Below are 24,559 nucleotides of genomic sequence, written 5' to 3'. Positions count from 1 at the left end.
ACCTCTGAACTCAGTACCCTTATGGATACTTGGCGAAAGGAAGATCAGAATAATCTATCACCCGTTAAAACTCTACAAAGGTTGGTGAAGTGTATAAGAAGTAATATCTTTTTTTAAATTTGCAAAAAAATCAAACAGAAAAAAAAGACGATGACAATAACCCCTGAAAGTTTTCAAGTAGCTGCCTCAATGCAATTGGTTTCATTCGTTAATATGCTTTGAAATTATTATTATTATGAATTATGCAATGATTGACTGGTTTCTCCAGTTCATCTTACATGTCAACAGATACCTTCCACCTAGCGAGGCTCATGGTGGTCTGCCAATGATAAAACTGTTGTTGGGTTAGCATGTCGCTGTCATTACACACCGAAAAAAATTCCTTTTCCTCTCTCAGAACGTAGAAAACATAGCATGGAAAGGTAGAAAATAAATGGGAAAGAGGGGAGGGGAGTTTTTAGTTTCAAGCCTTGGCTGTGATAATTGTGTGATACACACTCAGTGTGTATGACTACTTACTGGAACTGTAAGATCAGTAACATTGTTCATGTTGGGCTCTGCAAAAAGTGAACAAACAATTTGGCAAAAAGTAGATTCAAAAGTATTTTACATTTTAAAATCACTCATGCAGGATAGCAGAGCTTGTGGAACGTGAGAATGAGGCATATCATAAACTAGATCCAGATCCTTTTGATGATTGGCATCCAGGTAAAAGTGCAAAGCTACCTTTTCACATTACACACTATTTGTGTTTTATACATTACAACATCTATTACAAATACACTAGGTAATGTAGTGTAAGGTATTCTCAGATACTAGGAAGAATAGCCAGACCTAAAGGAGGGTAAGTTTCTTTGAAAAACCTGTGATGCTGCATCAGTGGTGGAGTTTAACAAGATAATTTGGTTTTATTAACTGAGTTGATAATGTTAATTGGCCACCGTAAAGAGTTTCAAAACATTTCAAGCATTAGCCCTTTGTCAGAGTGTTTGTTGTGTAAACCTCTTCCATTAACTGCAAGCCGATAAGAAACAATATGTATATTGAAGAGAACCAAGGCCTGCCAATAATGAAACAGGTCCAAGACACACTCTGCATGAAAAAGAATGATAACACATGACAAACAGCAGTAATTCAAACTTTCATGGATGAGAAGTGTTGTTCTTGCTTCTTATTCAATGTCAATTCTTCTTTTTGTTCCCAGTGGAATCTTCACTAGACTTACTGTGTTAAAGAGGCACAATACTTACTTACTTGAGTCACAAGAAAACACTAGAACTTAGATGAGGCTTGGTGTGAGAAGTGTCCATGTCACAGTGATGGCCTCATGTGGTCAAACTGATATAGCCTGGCTGTCAATGAAATTAATTACTTTATTATAAATGTTTTCTCAGTTAGTACATGCACAATGATTGGTCAATTTAGTGGGTTGTATTTCACTGAAAAGCTTGAAAAATTTTAAATTTTGGCTTTAATTAGAATCTTCTCCTTTTATTGGACCCTGATTATTAAAAATCTTATGAGCCTCATTTTCTCAGTCCATACTCTTAAGTGACAGAACCTTTTTTTTTTTTTTGGCTCAGATGTATGTCCTAAGGGAAAAAAACTTAGTCTGTAATTTTAACAGCGCAGATCTTGCTCTCAGTCAATAAGAGGTCTTGATTGTATTAAATTATTCAAAATAAAACCAGCTCTTGTTTTCTCTATCATGAACATTTCAGGTAGAGCTGACCCAGACTGTGCATTAGGCCATCTTTTGAAGACACTGTTCAGAAATGATGAATTTATGGACAAACTAGTGAACTCCTATATCATGAGCACTGTGGAACAGTTTAATCTGAACTGCACTGCAGCCAGAGTGTTGTTAAATGCCATGCCTGGGCTGGAAAGTGCTGCAGTTTTTCAGGATGTGGTAAGTTTAGAAAGGTATTCTTAATCCTTTAACTCCTAAGATCTGATTGTTAATTCTCTGCTCTTGCTGCAACACATTTCCTTGTGAATTAGTTACGAGAATTTGGTGTTAAATCAAGATGACAACTTCTACCTGATAAGTCTGAGTATTCTCATTACCTTTGGCTGGATAATGTATGGATATTATGGGGAGAAGTTATCTGTTAATCACTTCTGGGAGTTAAAGGGTTTAACTTAGTAATCTTAAGATGTGACTTTCTTTCTTCAGCTTGAGTTCTATGTAAAAATCCAGATCAATGTGTCCAGTTTCTGTGGCATGGCACACCTTGTCCTTTCCAGAAAAAATACTCAGAATTAACTCATACAATTGCTATTTCATCAAATTATAGATAAAAAACATGAATTTCATGTAGTTACATCATGAAAAACAGAAAAGGAAAAGAGATCTTATTTGTTGCTCTCAGTCACCTCACTTTAGTGCAAAAAAACTTTAAAAAAATGCAAACTTTTCAGATCCACTTTCATTGTTCCTTAATTCATAACTACATATTTCTTAAACAGAACAAGAGGAATGGTAAAATTTAAGCTCACTAAAGAAATAGAGAAAGATGTTTTTTGTCTTGTCACAAGCGTGTGACAAAGAAAAAAATTCTGAGTCTCCATGTTGAATTGAACCTTATACCTTCAGATTCTGGGGTCCAATGCTCTACCACTGAGCCACAATAAATAAGATCTCTTTTCCTTTTCTTTTTTTCTTTGTTCCACACTTGTGAAATGACAAAAAACATCTTTCTCTACATATTTCCTATCAATAAATTTGATGTCAATCATGTACATGTAGGAAGCAATGCTTAATCGTTTATGCAAGTGGGCCAGAGAAGCCTCAGAACCCCTGAGATCATATGCTACAGGTATTTATAGCATAGTTTACTGGTCTTATTTTTCACAGTACTTCAGGCTTTGAACATTTTGGTCACCATACCAAAAACAAAAGGAAAAAAAAGAAAATTGAATTGACTATCTAGTGCTCTCCTTGGGAAAATTAGATTTACCTAATAATTCCTGTACAGCTTCTGAGTTTCTGAACTTACTCAATTTTGTTTACACCTTTATAAACTGGGTGCAAGTAGAAGGGTGTTTTAGTTTGGTGATCCAAGGTTATTTACATTAGGTTAACCCTTGAGAGTGACTAGCATCTAATTTCTTCTTTTGATATCAACCCTGAATCAAACATTAAGATTGCGAGAACAAAGGAAATGATAAGCAACTGAAGAACCTCTTGATTGTTTAACAAATTCTCCTTGTCAGTGCATTGGGAAATGTATAGAGAACAGTATGGAGGATATGCATACTGATGTTAGGGTGTAAAGAGTTAAGATATAGATAGTCATGGTTTGATTGAAGATTCTAATATTCCTTTTGGTTCATTTTTTATGTGTATTGCTGCAGTTGCATTTTAATTTATTTTTAATTTCAAGTATCAGGTATCACTTCAAATGATAATCATCATTTATTAACAGGTCTTTTAGCATTTGCCATGGAGAGCCAGGATATTGCTGCAGTATTCCGAGAAGAAAACTCCACCTTGGTAAGTCAGTATAGCAATAATGATTTTAGATATATGAAATTCATATAGTTGCACTGTGGTGAAGAAATAAATATAAGAGATCCTCGCAGCCAAGAACACAACTGAACTAGTAGTTGAAATAAGACCTGAAAAAAATTTTCAGGCATGTATGGGATTTGAACCCATGACCTCTTTGATAACAGTGCAGCGCTCTACCAGCTGAGCTAACAAGCTAACAGGAAGCTGGTCAATATGTTGGATATAGCAATTTTTAAGAGTGACCTCTAAGGTTACAAGAATAAAGGAAATGATCAGCTGTTGAAGAAGCTAAATTCTCCTTGTCAGCACCTTAAGAAATGCAAGAGAACAGTATGAAGGATATGAGTATTGATGTTAGGGTGCTGAGGGTTTTTTGTTTTTAGCTTTCTGGTTAACAGCATTTGTGTTTCAAATGTCTGAGTGCAAAGTTGGCTTTTCACATCTCAGGATTGTCAGTCATTGCATTTTTTTGTTTGAAAAACTCTTGTAATCTGTAAGCTGAGGATTAAATGTTGAATTTCACATGTTTAGGTTCCCTCTATGCTGCGACGGCTGCACATTTTAAAGGACTTGTCAGACCTTACACAGCCCGCTGTGACAGACCTGTCAAACAGGATTATCCTGAAAGCAAAGACAAACAGGAACAAGAGTGAAAACAGTAACAACATGAGTAACAAGATAAAGAAAGTGAATCTTGCTGAGCCAGGACCATCATGCACTGTGCCACAGAATGGCGAATTATCCGGTTTGTGTAATGGAGAAGTGGAAGAAGTGAATAGCTACAATGGAAAGGGTTAGTTCACTTTTGAGTATTGTAACTCTGATTGTCCCTCTGTCAGTGTGTTCAATCTCCTAGCAACTTTAAGTTGATTTAACTGTCTTTTCAAACTGAGTGGTATGACTTGTTTGTAACTTGAAGGCTCAATTATTCGCCTTTGGGTTTTCACTTTGGCAGACAAGGCAGTGCTTTCAATAAGACCCTGGCACCGTTAGGAGCTCCAGTGGGTATTCTGTAGTGAATTGCCAGGTATACGCTGGGAGCTTTCATGCAAACTTATGATGTGAGACCTAAAACACATCGAGATCTTGTAGAGTTCTTTCTGTCTACTTTTGCCTTTATAAATAAGTTTTGATAAATGTTTGATATTTAATCTCATCACATATTTCAGCATAAATTTCCAGCCAAAAAAAAAAAGAGTTTCCAACAACAAACTGACTCAAATTTTGGTAAACAGTAACCATATGTCATTTCAGAGGACTTTTTGTGTGAAACACAAGGAGGAGGCTTGTCTGTCAGCAAATGGAAGATTTTGATAATAAAATGATCAGTTAAACGATTGTTATCAAGGACTAAAATGTTTAATGATCATCTATGGAAGTTTGACACCAAAAACTTTGTTTGAAGGGGGGGAGGAGGGGGGATAAGGGGGAGGAGGAAGTATGCCAAGTAGGTTTGCCCTGCACAAGTTAACTCAGTTTCCTTAAAATTTGTAAATATTTTCCTTTTGTTTCAGGCAAAAGTTGTCTACAAGCAAAACATCCATTTCTAGTTAAAACAAGCAAGGGTTTCCGTGCCACCGGAAATGTAATTTGTGTACCTAAGGGAGGGTACCACATAGTCCCTATGTCCTTTTCCCTCTCCCCCCTGACTCTTGGCATGCAGCAGAGACTAATTCTACAGTATCTGACTCCCTTGGGGGAATATCAGGAGGTATATGCTGTAATTAGGCACTTGAGCATTTAATGATATATGAAGAACAGAGAGAGTCTCTCCACCGAAGTATGTGGGAAGCTTGTGGGAAAAGGGCTCTGAATCAAGGATAAATTGGAAATGTCACACAACTTGAAAATTTGAGTTTGGACCGTTTTAACTAGTCGTGTGCGAGCAAGAATTATTTTTTGGAGGAAGGGGCATACATTGGCCTTGGTCAGAAGATAAAGAACTCGGATCAAGAATTTTTGATCATCTGATGTGCTTTAACTGAACGTGCGCGAGCAGGAAATTCTCTTTGGATGAAGGGACATAAATTGGTCTCAGTCAGACGATAATGCACTCGGATCAAGGATTTTTGATCATGTGAGGCGTTTTAACTAATTGGCGCGAGCAAGAAATATTTGTAGGAGGAAGGGACATTCATTGGCCTTGGTCAAAAGTTAATGCACTCAGCTCTGAATGAAGAGGTTCTCTTGCGGATATTGCTGCAGTATTCAGAGAAGAAAACTCCACCTTGGTAAGTCAGTATAGCAATAATTTGATTTTAGATAATTATATGAAATTCATATAGTTGCACTGTGGTGAAGAAATAAGTATAAGAGATCCTCACAGCCAAGAACACTACTGAACTAGTAGTTGAAATAAGACCTGAAAAAAATTTTCAGGCCCGTATGGGATTTAAACCCATGACCTCTGCGATAACGGTGCAGCACTCTACCAGCTGAGCTAACAAGCTAACAGGGAGCTGGTCAATATGTTGGATATAGCAATTTTTAAGAGTGACCACTAAGGTTAACAGAGTAAAGGAAATGATCAGCTGTTAAAGAAGCTAAATTCTCCTTGTCAGCACCTTAAGAAATGCAAGAGAACAGTATGAAGGATATGAGTATTGATGTTAGGGTGCTAAGGGTTTTTTTTTAGCTTTCTGGTTAACAGCATTTGTATTTCAAATGTCTGAGTGCAAAGTTGGCTTTTCACTTCTCAGGAATTGTTTATTGTCAGTCATTGCATTTTTTGTTTGAAAAACTCTTGTAAACTATAAGCTGAGGATTAAATGTTGAATTTCACATGTTTAGGTTCCCTCGATGCTGCGACGGCTGCACATTTTAAAGGACTTGTCAGACCTTACACAGCCTGCTGTGACAGACCTGTCAAACAGGATTATCCTGAAAGCAAAGACAAACAGGAACAAGAGTGAAAACAGTAACAGTGTGAGTAACAAGATAAAGAAAGTGAATCTTGCTGAGCCAGGACCATCATGCACTGTGCCACAGAATGGCGAATTATCCGGTTTGTGTAATGGAGATTAGTGGAAGAAGAGAATAGCTACAATGGAAAGGGTTAGTTCACTTTTGAGTATTGTAACTCTGATTGTCCCTCTGTCAGTGAGTTCAATCTCCTAGCAACTTTAAGTTGATTTAACTGTCTTTTCAAACTGAGTGGTATGACTTGTTTGTAACTTGAAGGCTCAATTATTCTCCTTTGGGTTTTCACTTTGGCAGCCAAGGCAGTGCTTTCAATAAGACCCTGGCACCAGTAGGAGCTCCAGTGGGTATTCTGTAGTGAATTGCCAGGTATACGCTGCGAGCTTTTAATATTGCAAACTTACGATGTGAGACCTAAAACACCTCGAGATCTTGTAGAGTTCATTCAGTCTACTTTTGCCTTTATAAATAAGTTTTGATGAATGTTTGATATTTAATCTTATCATATATTTCAGCATAAATTTCCAGCCAAAAAAAAAAAGAAAGATTTTGAGTTTCCAACAACAAACTGACTCAAATTTTGGTAAACAGTAACCATACTTCGTTTCAGAGGACTTTTTGTGTGAAACACAAGGAGGAGGCTTGTCTGTCAGCAAATGGAAGATTTTGATAATAAAATGATCAGTTAAACGATTGTTATCAAGGACTAAAATGTTTAATGATCATCTATGGAAGTTTGACACCAAAAACTTTGTTTGAAGGGGGGGGGGGAGGGGGGGATAAGGGGATGGAGGAAGTATGCCAAGTAGGTTTGCCCTGCACAAGCTAACTCAGTTTCCTTAAAATTTGTAAATATTTTTATTTTGTTTCAGGCAAAAGTTGTCTACAAGCAAAACATCCGTTGCTAGTTAAAACAAGCAAGGGTTTCCGTTCCACTGGAAATGTAATTTGTGCACCTAAGGGAGGGTACCACATAGTCCCTATGTCCTTTTCCCTCTCCCCCCTGACTCTTGGCATGCAGCAGAGACTAATTCTGCAGTATCTGACTCCCTTGGGGGAATATCAGGAGGTATGTGCTGTTATTAGGCACTTCAGCATTTAATGATACATGAAGAACAGAGAGAGTCTCTCCACCGAAGTATGTGGGAAGCTTGTGGGAAAAGGGCTCTGAATCAAGGATAAATTGGAAATGTTACACAACTTGAAAATTTGAGTTTGGACCGTTTTAACTAGTCGTGTGCGAGCAAGAATTATTTTTTGGAGGAAGGGACATACATTGGCCTTGGTCAGAAGATAACGCACTCGGATCAAGAATTCTTGATCATCTGATGCGCTTTAACTGAACGTACGCAAGCAAGAAATACTTTTTGGATGAAGGGACATAAATTGGCCTTGGTCAGACAATAATTCACTCGGATCAAGGATTTTTGATCATGTGAGGCGTTTTAACTAATTGGCGCGAGGAAGAAATATTTGTTGGATGAAGGGACATGCATTGGCCTTGGTCAAAAGTAAATGCACTCAGTTCTGAATGAAGAGGTTCTACTTGAGCCGTAGCCAATTTTATCAGTTGCTATGGCAACTAAAACAGTCGTAGCTGAGCTTGGAGCATTGCTTGGTCATTGATTTATCTTGACACATTTTTCTTTGAACATTTCAACTCAGCTGTTGCCGACAGTGTTTGAATCTAAAGCCCTGGATCTTGTCATGCACTACATTACATTTAAAGGCCAGGTGGACCTACAACTTGTCTTTGAAGCTCTCAAGGTAGGAAGGAGGGAGTAACGTCATGCTTTGTGTTGTACGTCTAGAATTTCATGCAGTTACGGTTGGTTTTCACCCTCGCCGGTGTACTTACAAAAAGCGTACAGCGATATGATCCTGTGAAAATCAAATCGATAGAATCCAATGCCAAATACTGATTCCACTTATGTCTCCTTCGCTAATGATATGTGAAAAATAAATTGCTGGAGTTTTCAGCCATCGGTTAGCTCAGCTGTGATTCCGAAAATCGAGTTTTCACTGGATCATAAGCGTTGGAGTTCTTAGCGGAATCAGAAGAAAAGAAATTGTTTGGAATATTCCGACTCCGATTTCGTCAAGCTTTTGGCTCCACTTACGACTCCAACTCTCGATTTTCTCTGGGTCGCTGGCACTCCTACAACCAATGAACAATTCGACTCCAATTCTGTCTTTTGTGTTAACGAACCTCTACCACATTCATCCCTCTTGAAAAACACTACTTTAACTCTTCAACTCCCAGATCAAATTTGTAATTCTCCTTACTGTCAACCATAGAATTCCTATAATGTTAGTTCGGATAATTTAGTATTGGATTAGGTAATCCTGCCCGAATTGATAATTTTCTTTATTCTCATTACTTATCTGGTTGATATTGTAAGGAGAAATTCTGCGTTGGTCACTCGTGAAAGTTAAAGGTTAAGACAATAATTCATTGTACCGACTCAGATATGACAAAAAAGCCTCAGAATTTAAAAGCTATTTCCTTTTATTGTCGTTTTAGTATTTGGCATCCCTCCTTTGTCATAAAAAGTTTGCCACAGAATTTGTGTCTCATAACGGTGTCCAGCGGTTACTAGAAGTGCCACGCCCATCTGTGGCTGCTACAGGATGTTCTATGTGTCTGTATTATCTCGCTTACAATGAGGACGCCATGGAGAGGGTAAGACATTTTTCCAATTTAAAAAAATGTTTTAAGTTTTCTGATTTGTACTTGTAAGAAATGCAATATTTAGTGCAGATTTAACTTACCAATGATTTGTGTGTTATGAGCAGACCAGAATTTTCTAAAAGAAAGAGGTAACGAGTATCATTCCGTTAAACATGAAATAACAATGAATTGAATAACACATCTCTGCTTATTTTTCATCAATCTCCCTCTTCACCCCCCCAAAAAAAAGCTTATTTATGTATAACGTGTAACCCACAAGTAGATAAAACATTGCAGCACTTATTGCTGCATGAAAAGAGATAAAAAAGGAATTAAAGAAAAACTGGTTAAATGGATAAATAAAATTGTAAGCAAGGAGAAAGAAAAAGAAAAAGATAAGGAACAAAGATAATCACTCAAAAAATGTTATCTTACAAAACTACCAATAATTCTACAAAAAAAACCTCATGATTAAATTCTTGGTGCTCTTTTTTCTACATGGGCCAGAGGATCATGAAATTAACAAACAGAATATGTCGACGGAGCCTCCTTAACTATTTCAAGCAACTTGTTTCAGGTGTCCCTCCTACCAAACCCTGTGCTGAGTGACCTGGTCAAGTATGCATTGTGGCTTCTAGAATGTTCTCACGACTCTGGCAGATGTCACGCAACTCTCTTTTTCTCGCTAACGTGTTCATTTCGAGCAGTGCTGGAATTGTTTGACAGTAATGATGGTCTGCGGAAGCTTGTGAACCAGGTAATTAGTCAGTTTTATTTATTAATTACACGATACGGTTCGGACCCCAGAGAAACGTGGATCGTGTAGTTCAATCGCCTGGAGTAGGATCACACCACGAGGTCTATTTGTTCTGTGACCTTTCCGTTCTCGTAGGAGTAGCAATTTCTCTTAATAACACTCATTCGAAATATTTGCAATACGTAAAGAAATAAAAGAACGACTAAGGTAAATAATGATAATTTAATTAGTAAAATAGTGGATAACGTTGAAGGCCCATTCTGATTGGCTACTCAAACTCCGAATATCCGTTACTGTTCACCTCCTAGAAACTCGCGCGTGATTTGCGCACGGAAATATTGCAATCGTCGCGGGAATAAATGAGTTAAAATCATCCCTTTTTGCTATGTTATCTTACTCTTTAAGTATATACTAAAACAAATATTCACCTCAGTGTCGATGGCTGGCGGTCGATAATCACCCCGCGGCTTCGAGACTCAGTGAATATCCACCAATAGCCAGCCACCTCCACTTCAAAAAATCACGGTTTGTTACTTTTGAAACGTAGTTTAGAGAAATGCCGACCGCTATGAATTAACAAGTATTTAGTGCACGCCGTGTTTGCATTTTTCAGACTGCGCAGACTCCTTTAAATTTTTTCAAGCCATTTTACGGTCCTATTCCACGTGCGTTTCCATCTTGAAAACAACGAATATTACTGGCTGCAAACCATTCTAAAAGAATCTTTTTTTGTTTAACCTTGTTGTGGCAGCTAAGTACGCTTTCAATCCTTCGTCCCGACGAGGCAGAACTACTGAGTGATGATGAGGTGTTTGGCAGCCGGCAGACAGCAAAACATACTTGCATGGCTCTACGGAGATACTTTGATGCCCATCTTCACATCAGAGCAGATGCACTGAGGAGATCTATTGCAAGGAACGAGGGTGGAACACCACCAGTTCCAGTTCCAGCGTATAAGGTGAATTTCCAAGCCTACTTTCTAATTGTAGGAGAAAATTTGTATATCGGCAGATGAGCAAATTCAGTATGTTATGTTATGTAAAAGGACTACGCCTGCTCGGCTGTTTCAGTTCAGAGAGGTTGGAAGTTAACTTAAACCTGGCAAATGTTTTTGGCAGTATTCTGCTTAACATTTAATCCCATCCTTGTACATTTTCACTTTTACCACGAAAGTTTATGAACCTCGCCCAACAAACACTCCAAATCGTCTTAAATATTTACGCAGAAGATACTGTTTTTGAATAAAGGGATAAGTTTCTAAAGAAACTGTGGTGCTGCGTCGGTGGGAGAGTATAGCAGGTAATTTAGTGTTAATAACTGGGTTGAAAACGTAAATTAGCCACCGTAAAGGGTAAAAAAGCTGACGTTTCGAGCGTTAGCCCTTCGTCAGAGCGATGACGAAGGGCTAACGCTCGAAACGTCAGCTTTTTTACCCTTTACGGTGGCTAATTTATGTTTTCAACCCAGTTGTAGATACTGCTTTTGTCTGTTTGTCTGTCTGCTAGGTTTTGTTGGTTTGTTTGTTTGTTTGTTTTTTCCGCAGTTTTGTCTTTGGTAGCCAAGCATCATCTTGTTCAACTGATATTGATGAGCAACTGTTCTCTTTCAGGCTGCATCCCTGTCTCACAGCAGTGTAATGGAGAACTGTCAGTTGATGTTAGAGTATGCTCCAACAACACTGCGTTGGGAGCCTGTTGAGGTAATAACTGAGAAATAACGCAAAAGTAAAAAAAGCGTCACATGGTCGTGGTTGATTATTTCGCAGAGGCGTATCTTGGTTTATTAAGTGGAGGGCACATAGTAGCATTGAACTCCTATGTAGAGTGTTATAGTATTTTTCACAGGGACATGATACAATGTCCAGCTTCAAACTCGTAGCTTATGAAACCCCTCGATGGACACCATAACACCTACTTCCATTGCTTTGTTGTTGTTAGTTGTTATTCTCTTCGGTTTTAATAATATTATTATTATCATTATTATTATCATTATTATTATTATTATTATATTCATAAGTTTCCTAGTTTACATATACGGTTCGCTCTCAGGAATAGAGTGGAGAAGCAATTTCATTCATTTGTGTGTTTGTTCGTTTCTTGTTTTTGTTTTTATTTTTTCATTTTATTCACCAGTGTTCATAAGCATAGACACACCTTGCCAATTTACCTATAACTAGAATAAACTGTCTTCTGTCTGAGGTCTTTACAGTGTCAGAATGCACACGTTTTCTCGTTTTAGGGATTCGTGGCAAACCACAACGGCCTGAAACGAGGACGCGGCCAAACAAAAGATCTAATTGCTTAGCACGTGCGTTTTAGAACTTTGTACATTTCAGTAGATGCTCTCTGCAAAACAAAAACGTGAAATCACCCAACGTTGCGTGGTCTGAGAACGGAAACACCAATTGCAAATCAGTAAAACTTACATTTGGAACTCAACCCTGCTTACATATGTTATGCTGAAGTTGTGGCCCCGTAAGAGACGATAAACACATCCAGCCACTCGCGAAATTATAACCAAAAGTAAAAATTCATCATTTCAGTCGACGTCTTCCTCGACGTTGCCTTCCTGACTGCTCAAGTTCGCTATAATGTAACATGTTTTCTTTTTCTCCTAAAGATGATGAACAGACTTCAAGGCTTCACCCTGCTGCTTCAGTTGATCTCCCTATCGTCAGACTGGGGAGTGACCAGTAATAGGTAAGTCATTGGTTTTGCTATCATTTCTCCAGAGTTTGTACGAGTCCAGGAAAATCAGGAAAGGTCTGCTTGTAGGACTGTGTTACTGGACTTTGAAATTCTCGGAAATCGTTTCAACTCAAGAAATTGAAGTTTTTGGTAATTCATTTAGCAGAACATTAGATGTAATGATTTTCTACTGCCTTCAAAAAGGTACAAGAAGCTTTTTAGTATTGTCGACTCAAGATATTACAATTTTTTTTTGCTCCATTCAAGAGCGGACGCCATCCGATTAGCAGCCGACGTGACCCGCCTTGCTTTAGAGATGCTGTTTGTGTTGACAGTCAGTCCTAAGGCTCAGATAGCGCTGTGTGAAGAAGTGCAACTTCCGTCAGGAGAACATCAGAAGGGAATGAGGTATGATCTACGGGAAGATAATTAATTTAGACGTGAAGACTCGAAAAATTCCCATCAAAAGTCCTTCGTGATCATCAGAAGGAGTAGAAGTGTTCTTAGTCACTTTATATTTGCCATCAAATGTGGAAACATTCGGTAGCAAGAGGCCAGAAGGCTTATATACTCTCTATTCAGTCATGTTAAGAAATCTTTTTTCCAGGCTTCTGCTGCGTTGCGCTGAAGGGAGTTTACTCAATGACTCTGAGGTACAGAAAGCCGCTCTCCACGTCATTTGTAACTGTGTGTGCGGTTCTCGAGTCAGGGTAAGTGGTTAGTGCGCGTTTAGATTTAGTTCCCTCCCTCTCGCATGAGTTTCTCAAAGTATTTTCGCGACAGAAAAAAAACAACAACAGAAAGGAACAAGCAAAAACAAATAAGAAACAGAGTTACAGAGTTCTTACACAATTCTTCGTTTTGTAACTGACTTGGTAATGACAAAGTCGCTTAAAGTTAAGTCAATATCGGAGTCGACACGATAATCTTTGCTTACCTCTACACGGTTCCTCAACCCCCTCCCTCCCCTCCCTCAACGCTGCTCTCCTCCCAGTCTTAGGCTGATTAAAGTTCATTAAAGAATTGCTACTCAAACGTTAGGAATATTTGTTGAATTTTAAAGCACTTAGTGTTTAAGGCGTTAAGCTACCAGGCCGAGTGCGTTGTTCCTTTTTTCCATTTTTCCGTTTAACTACGGTACAGGCCTGATTTTTTTCAGTGTTTTTTTCGACTGCTTAAGTAGTGTTTGGCGTCATCGCGATGATTACTTTTGTCTTCATTGTTTGCAGATTAGCGGAGCTGTTGCAAAATTTCAGTCGAAATCCAAGCTGGCTTTCAAAAGCAGCGACGACATCTTATCCAAGATGTGGGGATGTGTCAGGGCCAGTAATGGCATCAAGGTTCTGCTCTCCTTACTGATGGTGAAAACGCCATTGGTTGATGCAGATTGTATTCGTGCTCTGGCTTGTAAAGCGTTATGTGGTTTATCGAGGAGCGACAAGATTAGACAAGTCATTGGAAAACTACAGCTGTTTAACAGCGGCCAGTTACAAAGTGAGTATTTCACTGCGCAGTGCTTTCTTCACACTTGTCCAACCATGTATATTATACAACTGGGCGTGCCCGTGGGCAAGATGAAGCGAGTCCTGTGTTCTGATAGATACCTGAGCTCTTATCCGCTTGGGGTATCACGCTTTTATCTCGCGCAAGATAAAAGGTTGCGTTGCGAAGACTTTCAAAGTTTGTAATGTTTAGCCAACGTCGGTAAAGAAGTCGTAAAAAGCGATAGAGGACGGTCAAAACACTTTTTCAAATGTAAAACGAGCACTCACCATCACAGATGGCTTTCTTTTCCAGCGCTTAAAAGAAAACAAGTCATTCTTGATTCTTATATAAGCAGAATAATTTTGCTATGTAGTAATTCCTTCATTGAACAACTTAATCAGTCAAGAGCTTTTGTCTAGTTCAAGACTCTTCGTCTCAGTTTACAAAAGCGCCAAAAAGAGCTCGCCAAATATCCAGCTATCTTGACGTATTTACAGCCATGTTGACCTTCTAAAACATCATTTCATTTCTTTCGTTTACGTTGACTCAATGTCGTTTGTCTTGAATTTGTTGACAGTTTTGATGCGAGAGCCGATCATTGAGGATAATGCTTCTGACCACGCCCTTTTCTGCAAATATGCTGCCGAGCTACTTGAAAGAGTCACTGGTAAATCCCTGGCTACGTCCTCTGCAGTCCCGTCCCTGTCTAGAATAAACAAGGTATGAACTTGTAATTGACACAACCTATCGTCTCACACAGGGGAGGGCGGAGACCTTCAACAGCGTCTTTACTCGACAGTTTACAGCTCATTAACTTTTGTTTGAACGGCAAACGTACGGTCTAAGTCTAAGTCTAATTTCGCTTATTAAAGTTTTGCTTAAATAATGAACAATCGATGATTTTGATTTGAAGAATTTATCAGAATCTACTTCTTTGTATTTCTTGTTTAAAAATGGATGGTCATCGAGACTGCCTTCAGGCTTTCTCTGTTTTTCAGAGGAGGGGAGGAGGGACATCCTCAGTTTCCCTGCCATCCCCTCCCAAAAGAAAACATTTGATCGTAGGTAAGGTGGTCACACTATCGGGTTTCATCTAAATACTTTTAAGTTAAGAGGAAATTAAGAAATTAATGCTTTCTAGAGCATTATTAGAACAGCCCAGTAAGAAATCATATGTAAATTTAGCAGTTTTAGAGTTTAAATTGTCCTTTTACTTCTCTTACCCAATAGCTTATGTGGGGTTGGTTTTCTTACTTATTTCGATGTTCTCTTAAGTAGGACACTTTCAAACTCTGTACAACCCGATAGCTAAATATCAGCCTTTACTTTCTTAGGCTGATGTTGTTGCGCAGACTCATATTTCATATCCGGCAAAAGAGCTTTTACAACTGGTTCACAGTCACCTCACAACCCAAGGTTTGTTGTGGAGCGTCGAGGAGCACTAAGAGAAAATCAGGTCAAGGGGCGGAATCACAAACTGAAGAATTTCCCTCTAAACCTATTTTTAGATCACACCCCGCTTCATAACACACTCTTGAAATTTAGAAACGAAAGTCCCAAGTCATCTGATAGTCCAACAATTATGCAGAGCTGGATTATTTCTACAATTTAGTAGGAATAATCTTTGTTGTAAGGCCTCTTTGTAGTTAAGTCTCTGCTTCTTATTTTGAGTGTCGTATAGCAATCAAAACAACCAATCAGAACGAAGAAAAATATCACGTGGAGCCAATGAGAATTTAAGGTAAAAATAAACAACCTTCTGAAGCGCGGGAAAACGTGGGCGACAAAATCGCAACTGGTTTTAGTTTTGAATCTGATTGGTTAAGAAGGTGGCGTGAGTTGTCCAGATCAATTACAGCCCTTAGCAGAGCAAAGGCGAAGCGTCCCAGATTACTTTGGACACTCGAATTAAATTTGTTCTAGTCTTGAGGGTGTTTGACTCATTTGTTAATCAAAGGTGTGGTTGTTTTGGACTAGGACTTCATGAGACTGCAGAGGTTTTACGGAGAGAAGCCAATCTACCTGACCCAAAACCTGAATCAAATCTGCTTTACACGCCTACTAATAGGAAAGTATGTGGTGCATGTTGTCGTTGTTAAGTGTATTCTGTGATCACAAGGTCCCTTGATTCATGAGGAAAATACAATCATCTCGTAACAGTGATCGCATTTTCTAAAGTCATTTAATAATGGCACGAGTCTGCGTGATCGGGTTATGATGAAAATGACCAAATTTGTCCTTTTTTTTCTGAAATTCTTCTGTGAAATTCTTTTACAGGAAAAAGAATCGACAAATTAAGTCAGTCCATCTGTCCTTCATTTCATCATTCCATTCCTTTGTCCACCAGTCCATTAGTTAGTCAGCCGTTAGTAAGTGATTGAGCTTGTCAATCTGCCAGTCAGTCAGTCGATCAGCCCATCCGTTAGACAGTCTGTCGGTCAATTTAGTATTATCAACTGAGTTGATAACGTACATTGGCCACCATAAAGGGTAAAGCTGACATTTCGAGTGTTAACTCTTCGTCATAGCGACTGATGTAGGGTTAACGCCAGAAACGTCTGCTTTTAAACTCTTTACGGTGGCCAATTTACGTTATCAACTCAGTTGGTAATACTGAATTACTTTGTTATTCTCTCCCACCGACGCAGCACTACAGCGCTTCTTTAGAAACTTGCCCCCTTTATTAGTCTGTCAGTCATTCAGTCAGTCAATCAGCCCGTCAGTCAGTTAGTTTGTTTGTCAGTCTGTCAGTTATTCCGTCTCTGTCAGGCATTCAGTCAATTAGTCAAACAATCAGTCTGTCAGTCATTCCGTCAGTCAGTCAGTTAGTTTGTTAGTCAGCCTGTCTGTCATTGCGTCTGTCCGTCAGTCAGTCAATTAGCACGTCAGTCAGTTTGTTAGTCAGTCTGTCTGTCACTACGGCTGTTCGTTTATCAGTCAGTCGGCTTGTCCGTCCATCAGCTAATCAACCAGTAAATCGTTCAGTAGGTTAGAGCTCGCTCGTTCGGTCAGTCGATCGGTCGATCAAGTGAATCAGGCGGGCAAGCAGTCAGGCTCATAATGTGGATCGTATCTCTTCGTACAAGACTAACCGTATGCTTACCGTCATGTCCCATGTCACTGTACACAGGTTCGATTCAATCACTCCTCAAGCCTTTCTACGGCCTCCTCTGGTGTTAGCACTCCCGGGACTCAATCCCTGACGCGGTACCGATTCAACGACCCTGGAACACCAACAGGAAAGGTAATAACAATGTTTAGATGATTGAGCGGTCAGGATAACTGTATCTGAATGCTGATCATAATTTTGGCGTGTGGTTATCCCACCCCTGCGATAAGAACAAAGAAATTTATGGAAAAAGTCTTTTTTTAATCTCGTGTAAATTTATTTGTCAAAAAGGATAATAATTTGTTGATTATTACGATATTATTATTTTATTAATGTTTTGTGTTACAATATTGTTTATGATACGTCGATCAATTTCTTTGTCTGCATGTTTGTTTTGGTCAGCGGCCTCTACCTTCCGATCTTTCTCGCCCTGCACGCCCACCGTCACCTCCTACGTTGGACATGATCGTGACGCGGTATCTTCGCGAACAGCATGTGCAGTGTAACAATCCTGTGTCCGCTGGCCCTCCATTCTCCTTAATACGGTAAGTCATGTATGCTAGAGCCAAAAACGTCTGAAAAAGTATTTCAGCTTGTTTGGAGGATTGCCAGTAGTTTCATTAAGAGTTTCTTATGCGCATTCCACTCTCGCTTAAATATGGTATCGTAGTGCCTCCTGTTAAGATTTTAAAGGTGGAAAGTTTCTAAAGAACTGTGGTGCTTTGTTGTTTGGAGAGTTTAAGAAGGTAATTTGGTATTATAAACTGAGTTGATAACGTAAATTAGCCATCGTTTATAGTTCCGAAATTAACGTTTCGAGCGTTAGCCCTTCGTCAGAGCGATGACGAAGGGCTAACGTTGACTGAAGTGGTGACCAACTCGACTTATAATACCAAATTACCTCGTTGAGATTTTTTACGAATTTTGTACGACCCCTAAATAATCACCACCGCCTATCTCTTTAACGGTAGCTACTTATATAAAAGGTTTGTGAAACCCTAAGCTCCTCCTGGTAGACCGGTAGGTGAGTAAGAATTATTTCTTGCCTACAAGGTTTTCTAGGTCACTAGAAAAATAGACTTTCTCTTGTTTTGCTTGGTTTTTTTCACACTCCCTTACTGTTTGTTATTTATTTGTTTCTTTTTATTTATTTATTAATTTTTTTACTGTTTCTCCGAGTGTTTGCCCGTTTATTTAAAACTGTTTGTAACATTTATAACAAGAGTTATAAATGTGGCATCTTGTAGAATTATTTTTGAAAAACTGCACATAATGCATCTCCTCTCTTTCAATTAAAAAATTCCAGAGTGTTTATAAATCTATACTTAAAATAGGGCTGTTTATCGAATCATACGCCACAATTGCAGATGTCTGAGAAAACTCAAAACTGTGAACAATCAACTTATTCCGATTTGTCTATCGTCAGACCCCACAAATGCCCTGAACCAAAGTACAGATATTACGCACCATCGAACATGACGACGAGGTTAAAGCGAAGAGAAGTATGTATATTACTATTGTAAAATTTAAAAAACGATCTCTGGCTAAAACTTTTAAAAAATACGAGCTTTCGGCTGTTTGCGCTACAGCCTTCAACGGGTAAAATGATAAAAAGGTAAGAAATACTAGGTGTGAAGTACAAAGCAAAAAATTAAAAATGCTGATAACTAAGAATGTTTGTTAAAAAGAATGTTGTATTGTCCGGGCAAAGGACAGGAATTGTTGTCCGCGTTGGGAGTTAACTTGGAATGCCACGCTTCTAGTGTTTTTCTCGTTCTAAAACTGCCTTTGTCAATAATAGATGCATTATCAAAGTCTATTGCGTGACTATTGGCCCAGACGTGATTGGAAATTCTTGAGCCTTTTGCCGCGGTTTTCACATTTCTGAGGTGTTCTTTCTTTCTTGTGTTGAAGGCCCTGCCAGTCTCACCAATATAACACCATGAACAGTCACCACAAGGAATTTTATAAACAACATTTGTTTGCGATTCCAACGATGGTCGAAATTTTGGAGCCGGGAACTGTTGTTGGAGGGTGATGAGTGGTTTGTTCACCACTGTGATGTCGTGTTTTTTGAGGACACGAGTCAGAGGTTCTGTTACGCCTTTAATGTATGGAAGAGAGGCGAACGACTTGCGTGATTCGGACGCCTCGACCTTGTGTTTATTATCACGGTGAGAATTGTAGTCTAGATATCTGTCCCTATCTAGACTACAATCTAGACTACAATCTAGACTACTATCTAGACTACAATTCTCACCATGATAATAAACACAAGGCCAGCACAGCAGCAACTCTTCTACACAGAGCCCTAAAGCTACCCAACTCCTCCGAAGGAAAAGAACGAGAACTAAATCGAGTTTATTCAGCACTTGAGTCTAATGGTTATCCATCGAATTTCATTAAAAACATCCAGACCAAAAAAACCCGACGCTCAACAGTGTTGTCCCCGGAGGAACTTGTTGGCACATTTTTCAAGATGGTCGAGGCGTCCGAATCACGCAAGTCGTTCGCCTCTCTTCCATACATTAAAGGCGTAACAGAACCTCTGACTCGTGTCCTCAAAAAACACGACATCACAGTGGTGAACAAACCACTCATCACCCTCCAACAACAGTTCCCGGCTCCAAAATTTCGACCATCGTTGGAATCGCAAACAAATGTTGTTTATAAAATTCCTTGTGGTGACTGTTCATGGTGTTATATTGGTGAGACTGGCAGGGCCTTCAACACAAGAAAGAAAGAACACCTCAGAAATGTGAAAACCGCGGCAAAAGGCTCAAGAATTTCCAATCACGTCTGGGCCAATAGTCACGCAATAGACTTTGATAATGCATCTATTATTGACAAAGGCAGTTTTAGAACGAGAAAAACACTAGAAGCGTGGCATTCCAAGTTAACTCCCAACGCGGACAACAATTCCTGTCCTTTGCCCGGACAATACAACATTCTTTTTAACAAACATTCTTAGTTATCAGCATTTTTAATTTTTTACTTTGTACTTCACACCTAGTATTTCTTACCTTTTTATCATTTTACCCGTTGAAGGCTGTAGCGCAAACAGCCGAAAGCTCGTATTTTTTAAAAGTTTTAGCCAGAGATCGTTTTTTAAATTTTACAAGATGTTTTATCCTGGGTGCGGCCCCTCTATCTTTTCATATATTACTATTGTTCTTAGCTTTGAACAAAACTATTTTGCCACGGTGGCCGACAAAGGAAACACTTATCTCATCATCTTAATAGGTCGTTCTGATACTCGTGTCAGCTCTTATTATAGAGTGGTCTCCCTCAACATTTATCTGTACTCAATCTTGAAAAATGTTTTCCCACCTGAAGGTGATTCCGCGTCATGGCGGATTTAACGGCGCCAGACTAAACAGACGGTTTGTGTACGGAAGGTAGGAGATGCCTTATTTGTACTTCGTATCGCTTTATTAGAAATTCTTAATGTTTTTTTTTAACAGAATCATTGTAACCTGATTCTCAGACCCCTGTCCACACGTAAACGGTATTTCTGAACACAGGTGACGGAGGTTTCCATAATCTCTGAACAGAGTGGAGTTTTCGTGTTTTTCTATAGCACCAGCTTATCATCTTCGCGTCGACCAAAAGAAGTGGAGTTTTTCACGTGCAAGGACGTGACACTAGTTGATCTCCTTTTGAAGTCTTTTATTTTCAGTTTTATTAGCAGATAGGTTTGGACTCAAGGAAACGATTCGAATATGCCAAGTTTGCTCAAGATAATGTTCAAGATAATGTTCCTCTACAGAATTCTGACGCATTTTGCCGATTAAGTTTCACAATTAGTCGTTGATTGTGTCCAGTTTAGTTCTCGGTTGTGTCTAACTGTGTTGTTCTCCACTAGATTTAAACCGCTTAGGGCCATTCGCGATACTGAAGAAAACAGCTTCTTTACATGTGCATGTTTTGCAGTAAGTCTCTCTGTTACCACATTCAATGAGATTTTTAAGATCTATAACTGATATCGAGGACTAACCACTCCCAAGGATAACAAAGATCCTGGTTGGCTAAATTTGGCAAACACGAAGCAGTTGAAGTAAACTTAAGAAGGGGCCTGTCAATTTTCCTCCAGGGGAGTGGGGCGGGGGATCGGAGTATTCTTTTTGTTTCACCATAAAATACACCTGATCCCCCCTTAAATTTCTGTAGTATTGTAATGATCCCACCTCATTGGCAGTCAATTCTATAGTTGCTCCTCTAAGCTCTGTTAGAGACGACTGATCCCCCTCCGCTCCCCCCCTAAAAACCGTGGGATCCCCAAAAATTCACTTACCCCTCCCCCCAGTGGTAAAGACTGGTTCTCGAGAGTGAAGAAGATTGAAACCAGTTGAAATTGAAAACCGATTTTTTCAAATGTTTTTTACGTTGAACAAACCGTAACACAGTTCCTCAGACATCAAATTTAGTCCTCAAAAATCTATCTTCAGGGCTTGACCATTTACATGCTAACATCAGTATGCATATTCTCCATACTGTTCTGTATGTAATTCCTATGGTGCTGACATGGAGAATTTGTTTAAAAATCAAGAGCTTCTTATTTGGTGATCATTTTCTTTATTCTCGTGATCATAACTTTTGATTCAAAGAGTGATATTGTAAAGAGAAATTACACGCTGGTCACTCTTAGAAGTCACACGGTTTGAACCACCTCTTGTTTGTGTCGTTTACATTTGGCTGATTCGTAGTAAAATGGAAATTATGATTTTTTTTCTACCCGTAAGAATTATCCTTACTATTGTTTAAAAAAAAGTAGTTGCTTTTATGAGGTCATGTAAACGTAGTACCTAACTTTTTACTTTTTCTTCTCAGCCCGATGGCAAGTCTGTTTTACTTGGAACACAAATAGGCGAGTTGATGGAATACAACTTAATAACTGGACAGGTACAAAACTCAATTTACACCTTTTTGATTTCAAGTCAAACGCAAAATTTTTCTTGAAATAGCTATATGTGTCAATTGTATCATACCTATTCCTTCTTTTTTTTGTTGTTGTTCTTTTTTGGATTTAAACCGTTCAGTGCATGATTTTCATGTTCATTTTTGTTTTACGTATTTATTTTTAAAAAATGATATTTTGCAGGAAGAGGCGACTTATCTCTGTAGCGCAGACAGCAATTTCCATGTGCCAATGTTCAAAAGTAAGAGTACAACATGGAAGTTTCCCTCCTCATATAGTTAAAAATACCTTTCTTTTTACTTCAAACAGGTCGAAAGTTTCATTAATGTTTTCACGTTTTTTTGGGGGGCGCACCTACCCCTCCCTTCCCCAACCCAACAACAGTCAAATGGTAACAAGTTATGTTCGATGTTGGATTTCGTTCCACATCCACACAAACAAGGCAGCTCCGCTATTGCTTTTAAATAACTTAACGTTCGGTCAAATCCAGTCTTCTTGTTAACTGTTTAGTTTCCATATCTTTCGCTGAAACCAATCAACCCTCTTTATTCATCAGTTTTGCAGCGCGTTTCGCAACGTTATGAACCTTTCTAAGGCTTACGTGACCCTTTCAGGTTGTGTTCACGAATTCATTTATCACTGAAATTGTCTTTCTGTACTTCATTCTTCAATTTTTAGGACCGCGAACTTTTATTGACGTCATCTTCGTCTGCTTTGCCTCCCTGTGCTCTTTGGTCATTTGGAGATGTTTTCGAAATGAAGTAAGTCTTTGAACTTGAAAACCTGTTGGATTCGTACCACTAGTGCATCTGATAGGCACGTCCTTGTTTGTCGCAGAAACATAAAACAGACACATACTTTACTATGTTTTACCATTAATTTTTATTGACTTGAGGATCGCTGAAATGCAAAAAAAAGTTTTACATTGCTCTTTCAGAGCTACGTAAAACTTTTAAAGAAGACACTTTGACAAACTAATTTCATAAATTACAGGAGACGAGCAATGACTCCAACTTAATTCACCTGCGGCAATCAACGCTCAAGATAAAACAAGCAAAATGGGAAATAATTTAGGTGTATATCATGGCTCGTATCCTATAATCGGATTGGTGTTAATGACACGGTGACAGTAGGCGAACTGTAATGTTTCGTCGTTATATTCATCTCTATTTGATAAAAAGTGCTATTTACTTTATAATTTTATTTGTTTCTCTTTGGCTCAGACATCCATTTAGCGAGGACACTTGGGTAAAGTTTAGTAATTTATCAGAAGACAGAATTATTGGCACACACGACGCAACTGCGCATGTGAGTTCAAGACATGTGATGCATTTTCAGTTCCAAATACATCGCGAGTAGCCTCAGTTTGACAAATTGTCGCTGTTCATTTAGGACATTTACAAAGGAAAAATAGATCAGCGAAATTGCTAGTGCGTGAACACGGGACAGCAAGGATGATAGAATCGCTAATTTCGCCCAAGTTTGTACACGGACTTTCAAGAGGAATTTTTTTCCCAGACTTCATGGCCAAGATCAGCTTTCTGCGCCTCAGTTTACTCGTTCTGAGGCCTCTTGGCTGTGTTTGATAATTTTTTGATTTGTTATTTTGATATGCTTCACAAATAACTTTGGTTTTTCTTTCACGTCACTCAGTTGAAATGCGTCTTTTGAAACATTAGTCAAACTTTAAGGCGCCGAACTCGAGATTTATTTATTTTGTATTTAATTCAGGGTTTTTTTTCTTTTTTTGTCGTTTATTGCTTGTGGTACTTCTGTGCCAAAACCCCCTTTTTCTTTCTCGATAACAACGAGCATTAGAATGCAGTTAGAGTGTGATGATATTATTCACTAGATTATATTCAACCATCAGATTTACGACACTGCGACAGGTCAGCGGGTACTAACTCTGCACGATTCCAACAACACTAACAACTACTCAAAGAACCTCGCCTCCTTTAATCCCACGGACGACCTGGTACTGAACGACGGTGTATTATGGGATGTCAAAGGCAAACGGGTTATACACAAGTTTGACAAGTTTAACAACTTTGTCAGCGGCGTTTTTCATCCCTCCGGGCTGGAGATTATCATCAATTCAGAGATTGTATCCTTTTTTTCGTTTTTAAAGAACGAGCCAATGCTATACTGTAAAGCAGTGAGTCCAGATTCACGAAAATAAAGGAACACAACGTCGGCCTTTCACGGATCTCGAAAAATCACTCTACCTCCTTCTTCTTACTTTGACAGTGAATTGGGAGAGAGATAGATATCAAGGACTATTATTTCATAAGAAAAGTTTATTGTTTCCTCATCTTGAGCGTTTTCGTGAAGCAATACACAGTCACTAGACTGATCCACGGAGTATAAACTTATGTCTTAATATCCTTGGTGATTTTCTGGCCAATTTACATCATCAACCTAGTCGATAAAACCAAACTATCTGGTTATTTCCCCGCCCTCACAACTGACGAAGCACTACTGTTTCTTGTGACACTA

General features: G+C 38.8%; 1 long non-coding RNA gene and 1 pseudogene across 2 annotated transcripts; both read left to right on the top strand.

Moving 5' to 3' along the window:
- On the top strand, positions 1–24,510 carry LOC149046145 (DDB1- and CUL4-associated factor 1-like; annotated as a pseudogene). Its single transcript, XR_016186748.1, has 29 exons — positions 1–80; positions 632–708; positions 1,722–1,912; positions 2,753–2,822; positions 3,432–3,499; positions 4,049–4,310; positions 7,309–7,505; positions 8,102–8,203; positions 8,961–9,119; positions 9,685–9,864; positions 10,616–10,822; positions 11,474–11,563; positions 12,484–12,563; positions 12,819–12,959; positions 13,159–13,261; positions 13,781–14,045; positions 14,614–14,756; positions 15,371–15,452; positions 16,014–16,108; positions 17,167–17,280; positions 17,548–17,690; positions 18,572–18,647; positions 20,482–20,543; positions 21,011–21,077; positions 21,976–22,047; positions 22,247–22,304; positions 22,742–22,824; positions 23,287–23,371; positions 23,934–24,510. The product of XR_016186748.1 is annotated as a DDB1- and CUL4-associated factor 1-like (transcript).
- LOC149046146 (uncharacterized) lies at positions 5,715–7,135 on the top strand. Its single transcript, XR_016186747.1, has 2 exons — positions 5,715–5,748; positions 6,308–7,135. It is a non-coding gene; the product is annotated as an uncharacterized LOC149046146 (long non-coding RNA).
- Positions 24,511–24,559: the final 49 nt, after the last annotated feature.

The sequence above is a fragment of the Pocillopora damicornis genome, chromosome 5 (genome assembly GCF_964200805.1).
Source record: "Pocillopora damicornis chromosome 5, jaPocDami1.2, whole genome shotgun sequence".
Lineage (NCBI taxonomy): Eukaryota > Metazoa > Cnidaria > Anthozoa > Scleractinia > Pocilloporidae > Pocillopora > Pocillopora damicornis.
Note: the sequence above shows the minus strand (reverse complement) of the source record. Positions and strands in the feature narration are given on the sequence as shown.